At 43.4% G+C, this 22,456-nt stretch overlaps 1 long non-coding RNA gene across 5 annotated transcripts in view; it reads right to left on the bottom strand.

The window, feature by feature from the left end:
- LOC147251824 (uncharacterized) overlaps positions 1-22,456 on the bottom strand; it is a 90,338-nt gene that overhangs the window by 1,311 nt on the left and 66,571 nt on the right. For 2 of the 5 annotated variants that reach the window (XR_015118691.1, XR_015118693.1), the window contains exons 3-5: positions 13,624-13,828; positions 13,323-13,385; positions 2,397-2,476 (exon numbers count right to left, since the gene is read on the bottom strand). This is a non-coding gene — a long non-coding RNA (uncharacterized LOC147251824). Of the gene's footprint in view, positions 1-2,396; positions 2,477-9,619; positions 10,735-11,550; positions 12,111-13,322; positions 13,386-13,623; positions 13,829-22,456 lie in introns of those variants that run through there. The other 3 variants (XR_015118692.1, XR_015118694.1, XR_015118695.1) reach the window with 3 other exon arrangements.

Below are 22,456 nucleotides of genomic sequence, written 5' to 3'. Positions count from 1 at the left end.
CAGTTATTAGTCGGAAAAGAAGGAAATGCACAGACTGGAGATTGGTTCCGTCTGGTGGAGATGGAAGGGCGAGCACAGTCCTCTGCCAGGGCCGTTCTGAGATAAGGATCCGCCGGTGCTCCCCAGGGTCTCGCTGCTTGTTAATCAAGCAGTGGGATGACAGGCTATTTGCTGCATGAATCACCGCTCACTCATCATGCTGAAAATGACTTGCATCTTTTGAGTAGAGGAATGAGCATGGCACCTTTGTTCGACGCTGTCGAGGCGATGTGAAGGAAGAGTGCATTGTTTCATTGAGAAACAGCGGCGTCAGGGTCTTGACCCAGACCGTGGGGCTTCAGGAGAACTAGAAATGTTTTTGTTTCTTTTTCGCACGAGTGCTGAACAGTTTGGGTGAAAAGCCATGTTCCAATTACTGTGTACGCTTTCACAATGTGGTAAACAAATAGTACCATGGGTCTACTTCATTTCTGAAATGTGGATTTCTCAACTACAATGTACAAATTAAAAATAACATGAAAACACACACACACACAAAAAGACATTTGTGTTGTACTGTTAGCTAAAACCCCTATGTTTTATTATATTTTCCAAAAAATAATTCCTTTCTGCAACATGTGAGCAGAACTGTTTCAAATGATACCTGCAGGGGTTTTTGGTTATGTTATTGCACTGGCTGACTTGTGACTGCAATACTGCTCCACTTGGACCAAATATCAATCGGGCTTCAACTCTCTGTTCAGGTCAATGCACTACAGATGTCACCATCAACTCAACGAGACCTAAAATGTCTTGAAACATGCCCGGAAAAGGCTACAAGATTGTTGCGAATATCTCCCAGAAACATTTCCATGAAAAATTTGATTAGCTAAATCTTATTTCCCCACCACTGTGACAGGACGGGCAGCAATCACGTCAAGCGATTTACTCGAGGGAGAACTGAGTCCTTGTGGACACAAATATATTTAGAACTCATTTTAAAACAGGTGGCGGCAAGGAACAGCCATGTAGCAGAGGTATGCTGTCAGTCAAAATAATCACAGTTACCATGAAGAATGAGTTATCCACAACCAGCAAAATGTTGCAACACCAATGCATAATAAAATATGAATTTTATTATACAGACTCAAATATCAAACATAAGTTAGCGAGACGATGATATTTTTCTAGTCAGCATTTACTGGTGAGTCACTCTCCTTAAAAAAGAAGACATAAACACTGTATAACTGTAACCAGGAGTGACTCAAACTGGAATAATCAACAAGGTGGGAATTTATCAGTCCTGTTAGCTTAGCACAAGCTCTAAAATGAAGCGCCGTGTGAGCAAAGACGAATGAAATATTCAATGGGGAGAGCAGGATATTCCATGTAATGGTTTGAGTGTTGGGACATCATGTCACATCAGTATAAACAGGAACGGGTGAGTAATGGGTGGGATAAGAGAGGGCGCCTTGTTAGCTTGCGACTAACCGCAAGCTAACATGGCAACAGCAGGGCTTAACTCCTGGTTACAGGTTTTCAGAATAAGACTCTTAAAGGCAAGTTTTGAAAAAATGGTGATGCTTTTATTTTTGGAGATTTTTCTAGGATCCGTGATTTGGGGGGGATATTTGTAGTTAAGTTATCCAGGGTTGTACTTGTCAAGACAAATGAGCCTACTTGCGAGTTACCAAGTAATCAATGAGATACGCCCACTTCTGCTCTGTAGCAGACGGAAACAAAGGAGCTCAATCATTGGCTGCTATGCAATGAGTAGCCTTCGCCCTGTTGAGTATTGAACAGTTGTTAAGAATCAATAGGCAACATCTAAAATGACGTGGACGTCGTATCAGGTCAAGGAAGAAGCATGCGAACAGACAGAAATAAAGCAGACAGACATCCCGTCAACTGGAGGGGCGGCAGCAAGTGTCTGACTGCTGTGTTTGACGCGTGTACCGTCAACAGCCAGCGTCAGCAGCAACAAGCACACGTTATTGCACAAAAGTAGATCGTTCTGCAATGCAGTATCATGCACATCTTAGAGGAGATGAACATTTCGGTCCCTTCTGTCAAATATCTGTAATATCATCTCCTGGGCCTGTGGTAAAACTGTCAGGAGCAATTTCAACAAAGCCATTTCAAATTAATTGCCTTTGTGTAACAACGAAGAAGAAAAAAAAAGACTTCCTTTATTGAGCGGTGAATGAAGGGGATACTATTTTCTGGAAGTTTAGAACAGCAACTATTCTAGTGATAAATAAAAAAAAAAAGCTTTTCCTTCTAATATTGATTTTTTTTTAAGTTTTCTGAAATATTATCAACAGACTTTATCTACCTCATTGGCAAACAAACAATATGCTCACACACACACACACACACACACACTCAAAGGCACATTCTTCTGATGTTCAACTTACTACTGCCATCTAGGGACACCTCAGAATCCTGGTGCTGCACGATGTACATCATAGTCACATCAGGGACACTGCGTATCACACTGAAAGAATAAAAAGACAACCACAGAGGACAAGGTTAAAACACACACACACACACAAACACTGATGTAAATGATAAAAGCCTGCACCCGTCTGTGTTTTAATGGCCAAAAAATGCTGCCTTCCTACATGCGTGTGGTGGCGGTTAAGTCTCTCCTTAACTGAGTCTTCTCTAGACTAAGTCTGGTTCCCAGGGGGACCACAAGGTTGGAGGAACCATGCCAGAGTCAGAGCAGCTCGCCATTTCTCCTCTTTCACAGCTGGACCCCACTCCTACTGAATAATGAACTCAATCTTGGCTCCGCCAGGGGGGAAGACCCCAGAGCCACACTCAGCTTAACGCGAGGCTTTGTTGTTCATATGCACGCGCATGTACGCGCATGCACGCAACCACGCACTCCTGCTGGCTGTCAGTCGACGCTGTCACAAGGAGATCTGTGAAAAAATACTCCACTGATTGGCAGTAAAAGAGAGAAAACAGTAGGAGAAGCTATGCCGGGAGACGGAGAGAGATCATCATGGTTTCAAGGAGGAGGAGAAGGAGGGTGATGAGGAGCAGCGGGGAAGAGTCGGGGATGTGTGTGAGCTGGAAAAGTTCAATAGAACGGTTCCAACCCTTGTACCTCCAGGGGTCCTCAGAAAGGGTTACTACAGAAGAAGAGGAGGGGGGTTCGGAAAATAAGGGTCAGAAATCGCGTGGTGGTGGTGGGCGAGATGAAAGAGACAGCCGCTGGATACCCGGCTCATAAATGGCCATGCTTCCTGTCCTTGATTGCGATTTAAGAGGTGGTTGAAGGTAGAGCTGAAGGGGGGGGGGGTCTGCAGTTGTCAGCTGACCTTTCGGAGCGCCTTTCACCTGGGCTGCTTCCACACGGAGCCCATTAACCACTGGCATATGACAGTTTTTGATTAGATCCACTGTAATTGCCAGGCATTAATAAAATATGAGCTGCTGCAAAATGGCTACAATGCAATAGAAAAAAAAAAGCCTCATAACATCAGAGTGGGTTCAAATGTAGTCTGTATGTCAGACTCATCGTTCAGGGTCACGTCTCCTGCTTTCTTTCTCAGTGGCCATCCATTCTGTCTCTAACTCATCCTGACAGATTCCCCTCATAATGCTTCTCTTTACAAGCAACAGGCCAACAAAGGCACACGCACGCACACACAGACACACACACAGACTCAGACCTCCTCAGCAGCATCTTAATATGTAATTATCTGACTGGACACTGAAGACTTTTTAAATTTGAAACCGCTTTTCATTTAATTGTCGTAGATCATTTCCTAAATTCATGTGTTCAATGAGAGTCTCAACTGAAAGACGGCTGTGAATTTAAATCTAAAAAAACAAAACTAAGCCAATGTCATAAAAATAAGCCAAGTCATGGTACCACCAAGTGCTTACAGGAAGTAAACCTGATGCAACAACATTAAATTCATGACAAAAGTGGATTGTCTTCCCATCATGTACGACAGCACAACATAGCAAGCGTGTACTCCCTAGCATCACCTAGTGGACACAGGAACTAATACTTGCAGAACAGTGTGCACATTAGTTCGCTCCTTCATGCAAAGCCTAAATATCGCCAGGTTTCACCTCCCTCTCGCTCCAGAACACAGTCACACACTGTGGGGTGTGAGGGCCCGCTAATCACTGCTTGCAGCTGTCATTAGAACGTAAGCCGGGGGCTGAAAGTTCTCCTTGGTGGAGGAACTCGCTCTCTGAGCCCCCGCTAGCTCCCTCATTGCTGGACGGAGCAGCAGTCCGATGATGGCGGTAGCCCGTCTGGTTCTGAGACTGTTGAACCTGTAACGCTGGGGAATATTTATTCAGCTCTGAATGGTAAGAGAGAGAGAGAAAGCTAAGAAAAGTGACTTGTGGAGGAAATAATCCATTATACTGCAAGTTTTTATCACGCCTATATGAAGGGTCAGAAATTGGTTTCCTCTGATTAACGAGGGAAATCAAATTCAGTAGTGAGCTGAAAATTCCTCCTCGGAGCTCTCAGGTACTGACATGACGAGGCTGACAAAACAGCCCTGCAATGATGAATATTAGAAATGTGCCATGAGGACTGATTTGATTTTTTTTTTTTCCCTCTCTTTGCCTGAGCTCATTGATATGCACTGTGGTTTACATTGATAATTACCTACTGAGCTGCGGATCAGTTCTGTAATTTGCCATCTAACACCACGGTGTCTCGTGTGTGTGTGTGTGTGTGTGTGTGTGTGTGTGTGTGCAGACTTATCAGACCTAAATAAGTAATAAAGAAAAAAATCAAATAGACAGGGACAAGGGAGAAGGTGAAAGGCAGGGAGCTCACAGCAGTAAGAAAATTAACCTCTCTTTCATCAGGCGCATTAATTTAGAAACTTGGTGGGAGCTGTTTTTATTCACCACCAATGTCTCCGCTAACAAAGTCCTAGAAGCTGTCTAGTCGTCGTCACCCTTTGAGCTGGAGGCCGTGTCCACTGGGGCAGCCTCATCCGTAACGCCGTTGTTCCAGGTTTCTCTCTCTCGCCTGCCGTACTGGTGCGCACTGAGCAGCAGCAAAAACGTGAGGACACCTGCTGACGTCACTGCATCCATCTATGCATCAATGTATGCATGAGCGCAGCTCTATTCAGACACGATTGGTTGATTGTGACGCCATCCTCAGTATTATGACCATTCCTAAGGAATGAGTTCCATCGCCAAAGCATGGAACAAGTCTCAGATTCAGTCTTACCCATGACTTCATGTCTGTGGCTAGCACTTCCAACCCATTTCTATTCATTATGCTAAGCTAACTAGCATTCATTTTGTCTTTGTAGGTCTCAGCTCCCTAGTGCATGCACTGAGAAGGGTGTCTGGGGAGACTGGTGTGTTCCTTGACTTCTGTAGGCGAGATTGCCTGAATCCACTGGCTGGCTATCTAAAGTCTCCTCACAGGTCCTTCTCAGAGACATTTTCTATTGTCAATGCAAGAGAAGGTGTCACAAGTAACATTAACAATGGCAGCATTATACTGAAGTATTTCACTGAGAAATGACAGTTGACCCTGAGCCTGCATGAACAACGCTGAGGCAACTAAACGGAATTATTTCGTCTTTAACCTTCTCATTTCCATCAGCACATTTTATTCCCTGATGTGTCCAAAGATGTTCTTCTGAATATGAAAACAAAACAAAAAAAACTACACAATCCCAAGGTCCTTTACACTCAGACCTGTGGGGTGGGTCCTGAGAATTTACAGCTCATAATAAAATTCCTTGAACCAAAAAGAAAGAAAGATTAGTCTTATCACCTCCACCACAAACAACACGCCACAGAGCACGAACTAACCCTTCCTGTCAGGGAACCTTCGGATTTTATAATCCTGTTTTAAGCCATAATTTACAATGCAATCTCAAAACTTTTAACTCTCCAAATAATCTAAGATTGTACTCATCAACTTTGGATTTTGGTTTCACTGGTGACAACATGTCCCAGATCTCAGCTGCTCCATTTGGCTGGGGCCCCAACTCCACATATGATCAACTGTCACTAACCATGACCTCAATAAACAAGCTTTTCCATATAAAAGACAGAGCTCCAGTCTGTTGGACGTCTGATCAGAGAACTTAATTCATGGCAGGAAAAACTGTTCTGACTGACATGGATCCAAACACTTCCACAGACGACCTCCATAGATCCACGGACAAAGACTTCCCACCATCCCGGTGTGTTTCTGTCCTCTTTATCACAGAATTATTAGCTTTTCTGTTTAGCTAAACCAGGCTTACCGAAGGCGGCCTTAACTTCTTATTAATATGCGGAGATCCTCAGGTTGAGGTGGAGCACAAGCCCGTCTCCTCTGCATGTCAAATGATGTGTAATCACCAGAGCTGTTTTATTAAGAGGAAACATTCAGTTGTGGTGAATTTGCTGTCAGTAACACCAGAGCTCTTGTGACTACGTAGGTATAAATGTGATACTTGGTGTTTTCAATATTCATGTCCATTAGATCTTCTATGTACTGGTTGACATCTTTGATCTGGTTCACATACTCGCACATTCAAAAAGGTCATTCTCTGGTCATGTGGTATCCATCTGCCTGGTTTCCTTCAAGGCAGCAAAAAAACCTAAATATCATCAAATATCAACTATTCAGGAACAGTGGACCAACCCTTTCCCCTCACAGGGGCTCTGGAGGGATTGTAGGAGTGTGGCCATCCTGTCTGAAGGTGTTTTTTGGGTGTGCAGAGGGAACACACCTGTGTCTCTTGGGCTGTCCTGTGTGTAGAAGTGGTGCTGTGGGAATATGGAGCACCGAGGCCATTGCTATGCACCGTCTCCATATTATTTACTGTCTGTATTCTCGCAGCTTATCAAAAAGGTTCCCAGTGGATTTTGGGCTTGACCAGCGATTCTGTTGGAGATATTCATGGACAGGATCTCAAACAACAGCTACAAGAGAGTGACCGGTCTGGGGGACCTCAGGATCGCTTTTCTGGATCGGAGGGAAGTGAGGATCGAACCAGCGACCCTTCGGCTGCTAGACGTCCACTCCACCACCAAGCCATGCTGCCCCCTGAGGTGATGCACTCATCTGATTATGGGCACATCTGCAAACCTCACTTTTAGTTGAAGCAAAAACCACAGACCGAGCAACAGGCATCACGCTGCCTCCATGTCGTCCATTGTTGTTGTTGTGTGGCACACAAGTTACGCCAGTGAGTTCACCCACGCTGACGTGGTACCCAGTGCCAGTGGAAACGCACCCATACTGAACCGTACCAACCCGAGCCCACCCGCCCCGAGCCGAAGTGAGCCCGTGGAAACGCGTCCTAGATGTCAAACAGTGTAGACTTGAAGTGCTGTTAAATTAACTCCTAAAATTAACTTCTTTTTTTTTAGTCCTTTGTATAAAAAATATCCCCTGAAATATTTGTACCTTTCAGCAAACTTTGCTGTTTAAATGAAAAGAATCTAATTTGAGAGAGTGTAAATCTGATGCTGTTACTCGAGTGTCATCAATAGAGTTGGGATGTAACGCCACCTTTACTGTAGCCTACTCAACAATCAGTTAAATACTGAATGTTTTTCGCATGTCAAAAGTGCTTTGACCTTTTTTGTAAGTGAATGAGGTTCAGCTCAAACAGAGTGTTCTGTTCCTAGATTGTTTTTTTTTTTTTGTTTTGCAACGAAAACTAGAATATATGCAGTCAGATTGCTGGGTTGCTATCAGCCAGATGCATCTACAGACAAGCACCATCTGTTCCCGTAAATTCAGACAAAGCTTGAAAGGCAGTCAGCAGCGACCTATTGAGATATTTGCACGTGATCCTAATAATTCACCAGCTCGCGCATACACATTCATAGCCCACATCTCTATCTGACTACTGGCACTCGTCACATCCAGCTTGGCCGTGTGGACCGTCCCTGGTTGTTCTCCTTCTGTCTTCCCGCTCTCTGCGGTTTCTGTTGTTTATCATGCATGAATTGTTTTGATAGCATTTATAGAGGCTGACAGTCTGTTTGTGGCGTGCCGCATTGCCTGATAGCCTACCGCGATTGATGGATAGCTGGAGAAAAAGTTGACAGTGTCTGGATTTTCCTGTCCTCGCCCCAGCTGTTTCTCTAGGTTCACCCTTCATATAGCATTAACTGGATTCTAAACGATGGTGGTGGATCAAAAATCATATTCGATGAGTAAATAGCATGTGGTGAAGTGTACAGGAATTTTTCAGACACAGGAGTTGGCATTAAAGTTTCAGGAGGATGGTTGACAACATAGTGCTTAGTCACAGAGTGGCTGCATGGCAGACAGATAATCAGAGGAAAAAGAGGACAGCTGGTTTGACTATAGAAAAACACCTTCCCCCTTTCCATTTTCTCTCCTCTCTCAGGCTGAGCCAATTGAGTGGTAGAAATAGGGTCCAGTGCCATTAAAAGATCCCGTTGACACCTGGAAGAGGGGAAAGCAGACCCACATACATAGCTAGACACAGCCAATCGCATATATTTAGCTTGAGGCTAACAACAAGCGACCGCTATCAACAGCTACAGTACAGCAACAAGACAACACATGAAGTGTCCAAAAACGTCCATTGACACGTTCTCAAGTGCATGGGTCCGGCGTAATCAGCGTCATCTTTGTCCAGGTGTATGCTCAGTAATCTGCAGCCACTTTTGAGATGAGCAAAAAAAAAAACAAAACAAAACACTTGGAGTTTGATATTACAGTGAACCAGCAACGAACCCCAAGTGCTGCTTATGACTCAAATCAAAGTGTCTGTGGATTGGTGAGCAACGCGGCTGGCTAAAGATGACTTGGATTAGACCGGATGATCCACTTGAGGGTCAGTAGAAGGTATAACGGTCAAGCATCAAGCGAAATATACATTCTATCTTGCTTTCTGCATTCTTTAGGCATCATGTAATAATGCAGGAAGGAGGTTAACGCCTTGGTGAGGATCAAGACACCTATTTGAGAGGCAAAATACACTTTTTGGGTTAAGTGTCACTTCAATGACTTTGACGACCTCTGTCTCGTTTAGCCACTTCTTAGCAAGCACCATTTTTAGAGACTCAAATACCTCAAAATTCACAAGTGTGGTATTTTAAGCCCCAATTTATGCTGTCGAACAAAACATTAATCTTGAACTATTTTAAGATAGTGCTGACCTCATTTCAGGCATTTAATCAAAACCTATTAAAAGAACCACTGACTTTGAGACCAGGATGCTACATGAGATTTAGGGCTCATTCCTACATCCCTCTATATGGCACAAGAACACGTTTACTTATTCGGTATTACTGAATGGAAGGAGAACAGATTATAATGGGATGGATTAAAAGAGTCACTTTGTCAGCACACCCAACACATACGGAACATAAACTTTTATGTCTGTACAGGTGGCAGCAGTGAAAGACGTCCTCGGGATGTGTTGTGTTTTGGTAACAATGACAAAGAGTGAGGATGTCTGTTCCACACAGGGATTTGTTATTTTCTGGTAAAACATTATGTGAACGTCAAAATGTACATGCTCTTTATTGCTAAATGGCTCCACACAATTTCCCCAGGGCAGTAGACTCCTGGATTTCTTCTCAGAGGTGAAGAAATGTTAACCCTTTTGATGATATTATGAGACTTCCCCCTCACACCTCAGTGACACTAATGAATATAAAATAAAAATGTAAACACGGCAGCTGAAAGGTGGGAACATTAAATGGTTTTGTGATTTCACGCGAACATGAGTATTCTTTTTTTTTGCTCCAGCTTCAAGTTATTCCTCTCTCCAGAATGAGTATCAATACGTATTCAAGTAAAAAAAAAAAAAAAAAAACAAGAAAAAGAAAGAAATTGTCCCTGCAACACAAGAAAAAAAAACAAACAATAGGAATTGTCATTGTACTTTTTAAAAAGGTATTTACTTTCATGGTTACAAGGCGCTGAAATTGAAAGTACAAGAACATACAAATAACTTTTTACAGCTACACATATGAAAACAATTAAAGGGACCAAAGGGAAGATCGACGTTAGAAATGACATCGCTGATGTACGACTCCTTGACATACGGCGATGTGGAGCAACATTTGTGCATTTCTAAGCCAGGACAACCGTGCTTTTACATGTCTGATGGTGTTTTTCCTCTTCAATTCCAGCAGAGGGATAAAAAACACAGAGGCGGCCGTATCAAAGATGACGAGGTTGGGGTGTGTACAGAAAATGAACATGTTTTGTTAAGCTATGGATATTAAAGCCGCAAAAGTCTAGGGATAGCGGAAAAGGGGGGGTTTTCCTGAAGGCCACTGAAAATGGATAAAATGACATTTCTGAAGCGATCACTGAGCGAGAATCTCGCAAGGCTGGCTTCTTTTGTCCTTTACATGATTTACAAATATCAACGGAATATGAAATTGAACGGCGATTGACAATTGGGTTTTTATTCATTCATTAGTTATCTGGAACACTGACATTTAGTATTCTGAATGTCAGAGTTCGGTGGCCCCTCGACTGGACAAACCCTTCGCTTTCGCAACATTCAGATACCGTAATTGTCGTCTATTGCGATCTTTGTGGTGCCAGTTATCAGTTCTGACGACGCGTTAGCCATCAGCGAACCCTACGCCTTCGCTTGTCCGGAGCTTCTGTGCTGAATGGAAACAGTGACGACCTTCGTCCTGCTGCTGGCGGCTGAGCCAGCCTTCAGTGGTTCTCTGCTCCCCCCACACAGACCTAACGGATGGAGTCCCCCGTCACCCTCTACTCAAGCATGTTACATCCAATTGCTGTTAAAAAAACCAAAACAAAACAGTATCTAAGGGATGCAATCTGTAACTCCAGTAATAGGTTTGTCAGGGTCCAATAGACTTATGTATAATACAATATAGCCTTCAGTAGAAACAGCAAAACTAGAAACATCACCTTGTATTCAGTGTGCCACTGTGATTCTGCCTCACTGTTATTATGAACTCCTGTGTTTAATTGAACCTAAATAGTCTCCACTGTTTCCCGGGAGTCTGAGTTTGACTTTCCAACAGGGGATTTTTCCAGAAGCTTGACTTGTCGTAACATATGACAGAGGAGAGAAGTACTGTGCTGTGGTTGTATGTCTCCATGAAGTGCCTGTCACCTTAACCACTGAGATTATTTTACTTCATCCTTGAATCCCACTGGGCCTCCATACTATATTGGAGACATTGCGATTATATGAGGTGAGTGGGACCTCTGACCCCCTGAAATCATTTTTAATTCATCCCAAGGTCCCAGTGGACATTTGTAGACTAGAGTCCTGAAAAAATACCCTCCAGGTGTTCCGAGAGGTGGGAGTGACCTTGACCTTTGACTACTAAAATCGTTCTAATTCATCCTGATGTCCCAGTGGGCATCTGAGGCAAATTTGAAGCTCATTTTCCCTAAAGACGGTTAAGTGTTAATGAGAATGGGACGAACAGAAGGAGAGACAACCTGAAAACATAACGCCTCTGTCTCTCAGCTACATCATGGGGAGTCATGAAACCCCCCCCCCCCCCCCACACACACACACGTGTGCACAGTTCCTCCTTATTATGATGTTCCACTGACTTCCATTGGTAGTGGCCAGCCTAACCCAAGCCCAAGGAACCCATAAATTGTGTTTTGCTGCATTAGGGCCGGTCTTCAGCCCCACTGAGAACTAGGGTTCCTGATAAGGTTCGTACAAGAAGGGGTCTCCAATAGGTAACAAAACCAGGTTCACGTGTTGAGATGTGCTGCTTTTTTGTTGCTTATTATTGTCATTGTTCACGAAACGCTTAGTCATTTCAGGCCCGCATCAGTGATTGGTTTGATTCACAGGTGCCAAAAATCTGTCTTTAATATTGATGATGGAGTAATTTTAGTTCTGCATCAGGAGCTTGCAAACATCATCGGCCCAATTCACCCTTCATGTCCCTGCATCAACGTCCAAATCTTTGACAGTTCCTCTGTAATGGAGGTAAAACCTTGAATGCAGGCACAATACAACCCCAACACATAACCATCAGTGTTGTCGGGCCGTCTGCACGTCACCAGAGGAAAAAGAAAGGAAAGAACGAAAGACACTGTCAAACTGCTCATTGCAGCTCAGTGGGCTTGTTCCTTTGAGATCAAAAACTGAAGGCAACACTTCAATTTGAAAATCAACCTGAAACAAAAGCAAAAAGGAACAAAAGTAGAACTTTGAATCCCCCGTGAGAATAATTACAACCCTTGAAGGCCAAATTATGAGCCACATTTATAAAATTAATATTTTACAGGAGATGTCAACCTGTTAGACGTTAACACAGAAGACCTCACAACTACAGGACTTTTTTTTAACCACCCCCCCCTCTGTTCTGTGCTATAGGAAATATACACTGCTCTCCATTCTGGAACCACAATGTTTACAACAGCACAAACGTGATCCACCACACTGCCGATTAAATAAAGCTTTAGGGGTAGTGAATCACAGCCACTCAGCTGTGTCAAACACAGATGACCCTCACACCTCTGTGAGAGAAGTCGGTCCGATGCTTCTCCAGAGACGTCTTTGTCTCCAGAGACACATCATCTTCCTGGTAGTCTCCAGGCTGGGCTTCAGCTCTCCGACAGCTGACAGGGGCAGATGCCGAGCTGCTTCTCCTTTGTCTGCTTTGTTTGTCTAACATATGGATTCATTAGTGGTTGATGATATTTGACTTTACAGCTGGATGTAGATTTTTCCAATACCAATCCATGCATCCATCCATCCATCCCGCACTAAATAATAAATTAAAGATGCAATAGCAAAAATGAAACTTGAGTGTTTTTGTTGTTAGGGAGAAAAGGCTATGTGCTAAACTTAGCTATTATATGATGATGGAGATGTTAGCATTCTCTCTCTCTCTATTTTTTTTAAAGGGTCTCCAAATATCGCTCCTGATTTCTGCTTGTTATAGTTTCGGAAGCATGCTTCTAGTCAGAGGAGCAGTTGTCCGTCGAGACCTCACAGAAGAAAATGCAATATTGATATAAAAAGAGTGATCACTACCTACTGACCAATACTGGAAGAAACTTGTGTAATATGACGGAGGTTACAGCCCCAACAGCAACACGAAACAGATCTAGCAAATTCTTGGAAGCACAAGTGTCCTATATGTAAAATAGCAGCAGCTGACATGATTAAAAAGTTGTGCTGCTGGTCTCAAATGGCGCTAGTGCGCGCTACTGTTACAAGCTAACGTTATGCACACTAAGCGTACAACATCCGGCAGGAGACACTTCCCAGTCTGCTTGCCCCCAGTTGTGTTCCCATCTAATTTTCAAAGGAATTTCAAGTGAACAGATGATGAAGAGGAGCCCTCTATCAGCGAAAAGCAGAGAAGTCTGGATAAATTACCTTCAGCTGGACAAGCTGTGATTGTTCTTTCGTCTCAGCTGGCCTTGGACATGTTGCTGCTCTCTGGAAGACAAAGTGTGGAAATAAACAAACACGACGGTGGACATTCACCATGTAAGAGTTAATTTGAAAAAAAAACAAACAAAAAAGGAGTTTCAATCTCCCATCGACCTTTCAAAAGAAATGTATAAATATGTTGATCATAACCAGACTATTGCTGGTTTCTGCTCAGTATTCCATTGCTATTCCTTTCACACGACAGGACTTGGATTGAGGAGAACACTAAGATATGTCAGCAAACCTCTAACAGAACAGGATCATTTGGAGTGATAATCTTCCCAGAACAGCCTCGATATGGGAACCTCCCTCGTGATCGTCAGGGGGGTTGAATCAGCCCTCAAATCAGCCCCTCTGGTGTTGAACCATCTTTAAACGACAGTGTATCTGATGCCCACATCGGCAGCTACTGGCAGGTTCAGATAATTTGTCTCTGCCTTCCAGAACCGCTAAAAACACACACACACACACACACACACACACACACACACACACACACCAACAGGGAAAGAAATGGTTTGGTTAAAATTGTACCGACAGAGAGGAAGTTTGTCATAATAATCCTCCATCATAATTACCTTGGCCACTAGAGGGCTTTGTTACTTGAACCATAATGAGGCTATATGTCATTTTGGAGGCACTTGACTTTCACAGCTGATCCTGCAATCTTTCTTTGCCACAAGGCACGTGAAAAGTATTACGTCTCGGTGTTTCATGCGGCTAAAGGCACCTCTCACCATCCTCCCCTCAGGTGCAATACATGTGTTCACCTGTAATATTCCGTGATAGCAATGTAGCATCATCGGTCTCGAGTCCTAATTGGTGACTACTTTGATGTGTGCGCTTCTTTCTTCCCATGAGCTGAGTGCTGTCTTTTCAAAGCTTCATTAAAGGCTTCCCATACATTAACGTGGAGTTGTTCGCAGCTCACTGACATATGATAAAGAGCCTTCCCCTGACTGCTGTGCAAGTGTGAAAGGAAGAAGAAAGGTTTAAACACTTCCTGCTCCCAGATGAATCACCTGTGCATTGTTTCATAATTAATGAGCCCATAAAGAGCCTGAACAAAAAGAAAAGGGGAGAAGAAGCATCTTGTGAATCCACTGAGGTAATTAACATCCCTCCTTCAACCTGTAACATCGCAGCTTTCTCCAAATAATTGCCTCTTGCCTGGTTTGCCTGTTTATACATGCAAAGGTAAGTCTGAGTATGTTAAATTTAGACAAGCGCTTGATTTCAAAGAATCTCGCCAGAAAAAAGGTACCATCCAGACCCATTATTCTCACAGCATCTCCTCTCCTTTGGAGGGGACTAAAGCAGCATTAAAATTAAAGAACCAGATGACCGTATCACAGATACCTATTTTTCTCTCAACCACTTTACTGCATGATTAAAAAGCACAATGGTTGAAATATCACAGGAGCTTTCTTGTTCAGTATGTACATGGATGCAACTATTCAGCTGCTGAAACTTGTATTTGTCAGCAGCGGCAGCGGCAGCCCAGGGAGAGTTGTCAGAATGAAATGGTTTAATGCAAAATAGATGCATCCCCCATGGTTTGTTTAAAATAGCAGCAACCATTACCTCGTAGGATTCAGCCGTGGAGCCAAGCCAAGCAACGATCAAGGGACTTAGCAAGTTATCATCATTGCACCACATTCGGATCCACGTGGGGCACCACCCATTGAAATATGACATAAAATAAAATGGATCTAAAAATACCAGCACACAAAAAAAAAAAAAAAAATTGGTGTAGACATATCAAATATTGATGGTCACTGAAATGGCTGCGCTTTCATATTTCTGAAAGTTTAATGTCACATGGCGTGATTTCTGTAAGGACGACGGTACGCAAAAAAGTAATAATGTACTTTTTTGATGGTTAAACCATAAATACGGCGGACTTTAACATTTTTGGAGTCATTTTAAAAGGTGCGCATGTCGAACTTAAGTGATGCTTGTCTGTAAGACACAAGGAAACTACTGAACCAGGCCTTATAAATTGGTAGTTGGATCATTAGGAATTCATCACATTTTTTGGCAGAGATTTTGATTAGATGGCTACCGATGGCTACCATTCTCAAATAAACACATTAAAACATAAAATTTGATGCAGATTGAAACAACCTGTCCACCTCTCCCATGTCAACTGCTTATCTGCAGCCAGGACATGTTGGTAGCAGCTCCGGCAGGGAACCACAAAATTCTCCTCCCCTGGCCACGACGGCCTGCTCTGACAGGGGGATCACGAGGTGTTTCCCAGGCCAGCGTGTAGATGCAATTCCTCTGCCTGGTCCCCTGTCCCCCCCCAGGGCCTCCTCCCAGTTGGACATGCCTGGAACACTGCCCTGGGGAGGCGCACAGGTGTCATCCTGGCGAGATGCCTGAACCATCTCAAGTGGCGCAAAGGAGGTGCTTTTGACACAAAGCAGCAGCGGTTCTTCTCCCAGTCCCTCATGCATGAACTGACTTATATCTAAAGGAGATGTCAGCCATCCTCCTCAGCAAACCCATTTCATTCTCTCTCGGTCAAGACCCAAATGTCATGGTGGTGAGATTAGGAACGAAGACTGCCTGGTGGCTCAAGAGCTCCCTTCCTTTGTCACAACAGTGTGGGAGAGTGAACACAAAACCGCTTTGATTCTCCGGCTTCTCTGGAACAACATACTTAAACTTGGTCTCTCGGGGCACAGACTCAAGAAGTGGAAGACCTCACTCTTTGCCTGGTGTGAACCGCGGCCTAAACAAGCTAGCTCTTCCTATTTTACACCACAGGTGAAGAAAAGACAGCCCATTAGGAAGTTTGGGTGTCCAGACCTATCATTGGAAGAAGGAAATGCCGACTTCTTTTTTTATGAGAGTGGAGGGTGAAAACTCCATTTACCAGTTCATTTAAATTCCAGTGTTTCTTCTTGCAGGGTAACGTGACACAGCAGGCACTAAGAGACTCTGCAAGAACAGATAAATGTGCTTCAGGAATATTGAGCTTACAGCAGCCCAGAATCAAACTTTGATAGGCTCTGTCACAATTTTAGCGGACACTCAGGTTTTCTTGCTTCAGCCACAGCGAAAGTGAACAGTCAAGGTCAACAGCTGATAACATTCTTAACCTGAGTGTGACCCGGCAGCAGCTTGTTTCACTTAAGGGACCTTTCCGTGATGGAGGCAATTTTTCATGTTCGCAATGTACTCGACAATTACCCTGCATCCTTAAAGGCACCATGTATCACTGACTCTCAGTAAATATCTCTGGACCTCACAAATCCCTGCTGATCCACACATAGGCGCCACATTAGGGTTTGACCTCAAAAATGGAGTTCTCTGAATGAGAAAATTAAGGACAAGGCAGATGGGGGGGAGGGGGCCGCAATAACTCCACCGTGGTTTTATCGGTTATTTGGACCAGCATGGATCCGTATTTGGTCAAGATCTGATTGTACCGAGTCCTTGCAGTTTTAATATTTTATGACTTTTCATAAATCACAATTGCCATTCTTTATTTATGCGCTATAATCCAAAGAAGAAACACTTATTGGCTGCCATCGATTAACAAGATGATGTGTGTGACATGATTATTCACTGGTAATAAACTTCAGAAATTAAGAGTGTGTGTGAGTGTGTGTGTGAATGTGTGTGAGTGTGCACGCGGGACAGCTTTCCCCTCTTTTTCCGCTTCTCACATTTGGTTCTGAGAAAGGAATGAGGCATTCTCCATACATCATCTTCACATATGGATTTAAAGTGGGTCAGACCAGGCTTCCTTTGCTCATTGGAAAAGAGCATCCACATTCATCATTGTTTTGTAATCTCTTTGTTTCGAGACACAATTATCCCTAAACAATGGCACTTGCACAAAGACTTCTTTGGCTTTGGAGTGCTTTTAAAAATGCCCAGGATATATTAATGTCTGGCTCAAACTTTCGTATTTTTGTAAAGATCCAAATGCCAAGTTTTCTGATCCTGTCTCTGCGACTGTGTATTTAAGTGGTCCCAGTTGAGTTACCGAGGCATGCAGCCACTTGGCACGCTATCATGGGCGCCCTGATGTAATAGAGCACATCTAAAAGGGCAATAGAAGCTGCTTCCCCCGCAGATTACCATCTTTTTTAAAATCAATGTGCTTTACATTTTCATAAAACTTTTAAAACTTCTCAGGGGTAGTATTTTGTATGGGCTTGTATCTGACCTTGTTTGTAGCTGGTTATTTCTTGAAAGGGAAGAACAAACTGGGAAAGATGTATAACTTGTCAAATGGTTCTTCAGCAGGGAAAAAAAAAAAAAGGTAGTTGGTGTATCATTCCGTTAACTAACTTGTCAGATGAAGTTGAGAAACGGCAGGTATCACCTGACCACGATGGACAGGTCCTGGTGAAAACCAAGAGTGTATCAAGCACAGTAACTAGTCAGGAGGATCAGGATTGAGAATTATATTGGATGAATGAATGTTTCATATTTGAAAGACAGCTTCAACATAATAAAAACCATTTCTAGCAGAAATAAAATTTTAAAAAAGGCCTTGCAACACAACACAATGTTGAAAATGAAACGGCCTGAAAATAAAAACAACCAAATTTCAATTCTTTCTGATGCACGCTGCTGCTGTGTGAGTGAGAACGCAGAGCAATGAGTTTTCACGCGCTCCTACAAATGCATCACAGAAAAAGAGAGGAACGGTTTGTATCCATAGGAACGCTGCCGGGCTTTTAATTTGAAACTGACACAGGAACTATTGACTTAAATGCCGCGCAGTAAATTAAGCAAACGTGAGTAGATCAAAATGGAGCTTCGTAACAACGCTCTAATTAGAATAAAAGGCCTAATATCAACCGTCACGTTAACACTTCTTTCATTCGCTTCCTTCCGTCCCCGCAGACGAGTCTGGACGGGGGGTTTATTTGGTTTGCATTGACTCGCATGTCATTGTTCCCTTGAGCTGCAGTGACTCAGGAGCCTCCTTTACACACAGATTCAGAGTACAGCTGTAAAAAATAGGCCTCAGTCAAATTTGTTCTTATGCATTTGTTCACGGTTAATTTCATCTTACAGACAGGCAGCCCGACAGCCATTTGTGGGTAGATTTCATGAATGAGGTCCAGTGAACCCCGCTGCGATGACACTTTGTTCATTTACATAAAACCACATAAACCTGGTGTAGTAGCTCCCCAGCGGGTGATTTCACATTTCATTACTGCGTTCTGAAATTACAAACGGGAGACTGAACAGTATTAATGTCAAGAGTGAGCTGCAGACACACGTCAGGTCGCTGCCGTGACAGACGAGGCAGACCACCACTCGCTTTTGAAGTCGCTAACAAATTCTCACTTGGAAAAAAAATAATAAACCATGCAAGTTTGCCCCTGTCGGACCTCCTCTGCCTTGTCTTTACCGCAGCTGAAGTCCTCAACTGTGTTTCACACGTGTGAAGATGTTGTCCCACAAAAATAAAGTCAAAATAAAGCAGAGCATTTTGTATGTCACCATCCACACATGGATTTGCTTTCAGATGTACTGATACAAAGGCGGCACGGTGGTGCAGTGGTCAGCACTGTCGCCTCACAGCAAGAAGGTTCTGGGTTCGACTCCCTGTGCCTGCGTGGGTTCTCTCTGGTACTCCAGCTTCCTCCCACAGTCCAAAGACATCAAGAGGGGATGAGGCTGATTGATACTCTAAATTGACTGTAGGTGTGGCTGTGAGTGTGAATGGTTGTCTGTCTCTATGTGTTGGCCCTGCGATGGACTGGTGACCTGTCCGGGGTGAACCCCGCCTCTCACCCATTGACGCTGGGGTAGGCTCCACCCCCCACGAAGACAATGTATGGATGTACTGATACACAGGTAGAGAGAGTTTTGAACGTGTAAACGCAGTGACTGTGAGCGCTTCCACTGGTGACCTCCATATCAATGATATAATATCAGACTCGGAGAGAGTGATATAATTGGATAATACAACTGACAACCAGGGTTTGAATCCTGGCATGTTTTTGTTTCTTTGCAGCTTCTAAGTGGATTGAAGTGTTTTTGTTCAATTTGCAGGAGCAAAACATTTTCTTGAGCAGTTAAAATATTCTTCTGCTGTACTTAGAGGGTTTCTCTCTCTCTCTCTGCTTGTTATTCAAGTCTCACATCTCAGATCATAATCACCAACATCGGCATTACGCCGCTACTCAAAGCTTTATCGAGTCTTAAAATCTTCTTTTTATATACTGTACAGGAGCACAAGTGTGTGCATCAAAAGAGTAAATAAATACATGTGGAGCTGAGAATGAATAAACATTGTGGAGACTATTGACAGCAACTGAACAATAGCCCATATTTTTCCACAAGTATTTCTTCGTGTGCAGGTTTTAAACTATAACTGGAGGCTTAGAATTCTTTTTTTTTTCCTCGTGAAAAAAAACGAGGTACGACTCTTCTGCTCCTCTCGGGATGCCGTTGGCGAAAGCTCGCTCCATCGCAAACAAAGCTTCTGTGACATTATCCAGGTTAAAAGACTTTTTGTCTGCGACAGAAACCTGGTCGAGGGATGTGGATGCTGTGCCCTTCATTGGGCCGTGTCTGAACAGTTTGGCGTTAATGAGTTCACCGAGACATTCAGGCCCAGGAGGGAGTCTGCTCATCGTTGACATCCAGTGGATATTTGAGGACAATTCCAAGAGATGTCCCAGAGATACCGCATCTAAAGGGGAAAAAAGGACCAGCAGCAGGATGAAGACACCTGAACTTGACTCCGTCAGCATGACGGCATCAGAACACTGAGAGCTCAAGATAAACGCAAGGTAAAATATAGAGGTCTGACTATTCATTTTAAGAATGGCATTCGGAAATGAAAGTCAAGAAAAGCTTTTTTAATGAGCCCTTCTAACAATTCGGAAGTACATTTGCACCAGGTTGCATCAGACCTTGAGTTGCATCTTAAACTTCTGAAACTTTGATTGTGTTCATCTTCAACAGACAATACAAGGAAGCATCTAAAAAATACAACCGGAGGGAGATGAGAAACTAGTAAGGAGGACTTGGACTCTACCGTTTGTCATTACAAAACAACTTGAAACAAGTATTTATACTGATACTGAACTTCCTAGCAGTCATATTTTGGTGAATTATTCCACTCCCTGAACCACCCTTCGCACCTAGAATGAAATTTATTCTAACGGTCTCATTCGTGCACATTAATTTGATGCAACAGTGCAGCAATCATCTCTCATTGACATTCAGACAGTTTCACGTTTCCATCTCTAACCTCATTGGCTCTGACAGTTCAAGCCCATTTGGGTGACAGATGAAATCATACGATGCTGATGATTCAACTCCCTAACTAGGGGAGTTCAGCGAGCACATCCGCAGTATTTATTCCTGTCACTTTATTCCAATTGTATACACATCAATAAGTGAGACGATGTCCTTATTTTATGGCTGAGGAAGCAACAAATATTCTCTGGAACTAAATGTGCTGATTGGAAAGGTTTAAGTTGTCATCCGTGCTGCCCGGGGCCGTCAGGGATGTCTTGATGTATAATTATAGGTTTTCTGACATCACCATTTATTTATTTACAAGATGCAGATAAGGAGCAATTTATTTGCCATTTATGCTCCTTCAGTGTCGTTTGCACTTTTATAAATCCAGTTTAATTTAATCATCTGCGCTTGTGAAATACGGAGGACGACGCCAACATGGTGCAGCAGGAGCAGTCCTGAGACGTACTGCTGGGTTGGAGAAGCCTGCAGAACCGTGACAAGTTCACAAGAGAAGCTCCAGAGAGGACATCTCTCTTTGAGCACTCTGTACACTGACTTGACATCAGATCTGCGACAGCAGCTCATCTCTGTACTCACATGAGGAGGCACGTCTCCAGCTGCACACTTAATGGTCGCCGGACTGTATTTACATAGCGCCATTGTACCTCAGTGCTACTCAAAGTAGTTTAGAACGCCGCTACACTCACATTCATTCTGCCTGAATTAAGAGGGCTAAGATTTTCCCGATGCTCTGAATCCTGTAAAGTAAGAAAACGGGCGACAAGCTGGCCGTTCCTTCTTCTACTCTGTCCAGTCGGTGGCGCTAATGCACCTAAAAGCTGGTTTGTTCACAAGCAATGAAGAAGAGATGGCTAATCACCACAGAGCTGATTTTGAGAGTTAGGACTGACAATTTAATGTACAGTATAAAATAAATAAGTAAATAAATGATAGTATATCTCCAGTTTCTTGTCAGGCTGGTAGCGACGAGTGCATGTCCAGAAACTGACCGCTAGCAGGCATGCTAACCGCCTGCTAACCTCTGAGCAAGTCTTCAAGCTGCCTGTATCTAAATAAAACCACCATGGGTTTTAGGTTCTAACTACATTTTTGCTCAAAACAATTCTTCAACTGTATGCAAACCACAGTAAAACAGCATCATTAATCTTCTTTCCAGAGGAGAATAGTGACAGGTTGGTGTACTCGAGGAGCGAACAAACAAAGGATTCTGCAATCAAACTCACACCAGTAATACCAGATAAAAATGAGCTTTGTGTTTGATGTGAACGCACAACATAACGTGGGGTCTAAGAGGAATCACTGTTATTAATTAGTGTAGTGAAACCCTTCGGGGATGAAATGATTCGTCAAATGAAAAGTAACGCGGGATGAGCTCCTGCCGTCGTTCATGCAGCTGAAATGATTTATTGCTTCATAAATGTTGACTAGCCTTCTCTTTTTGACCCTTAAAGAAAAGAGGAAACAGTTTTCTACTGGGAAGATTTGATAATCACTTGAAAGAGTCGATGAGCGATGAAAATGATAACCAGGCCGGTGATTGAAATGGATTTAGCTCTGAGTAACGGTGGCGCTGACGTCACTTTGACCCCAGCCAGAGTTTTACTGGCCGGTACTGTCGGTGACATCACTGAGCCCAGCGCTGAGTCAGACAGCTGCTCTGCAGGTACGGTGTTTACACATCAAATTAGAAAAAGGGAAATGGATGTAAGGCATGACTTGTTTAGTGAATGACTTGTCTAGATAACACAGTACAATGTTTGCCGAGCTGCGTGATAAGAAACAAACATCACTGTCTCCATTCTCGGCCGTGACAGGGCGCA

The sequence above is a fragment of the Aulostomus chinensis genome, chromosome 12, assembly GCF_037954235.1.
Source record: "Aulostomus chinensis isolate RoL2024-O1b breed Wild chromosome 12, RoL_Achi_v1.0, whole genome shotgun sequence".
Lineage (NCBI taxonomy): Eukaryota > Metazoa > Chordata > Actinopteri > Syngnathiformes > Aulostomidae > Aulostomus > Aulostomus chinensis.
The sequence above is the reverse complement of the archived record's forward strand: the minus strand, read 5'-3'. Positions and strand labels throughout refer to the sequence as shown.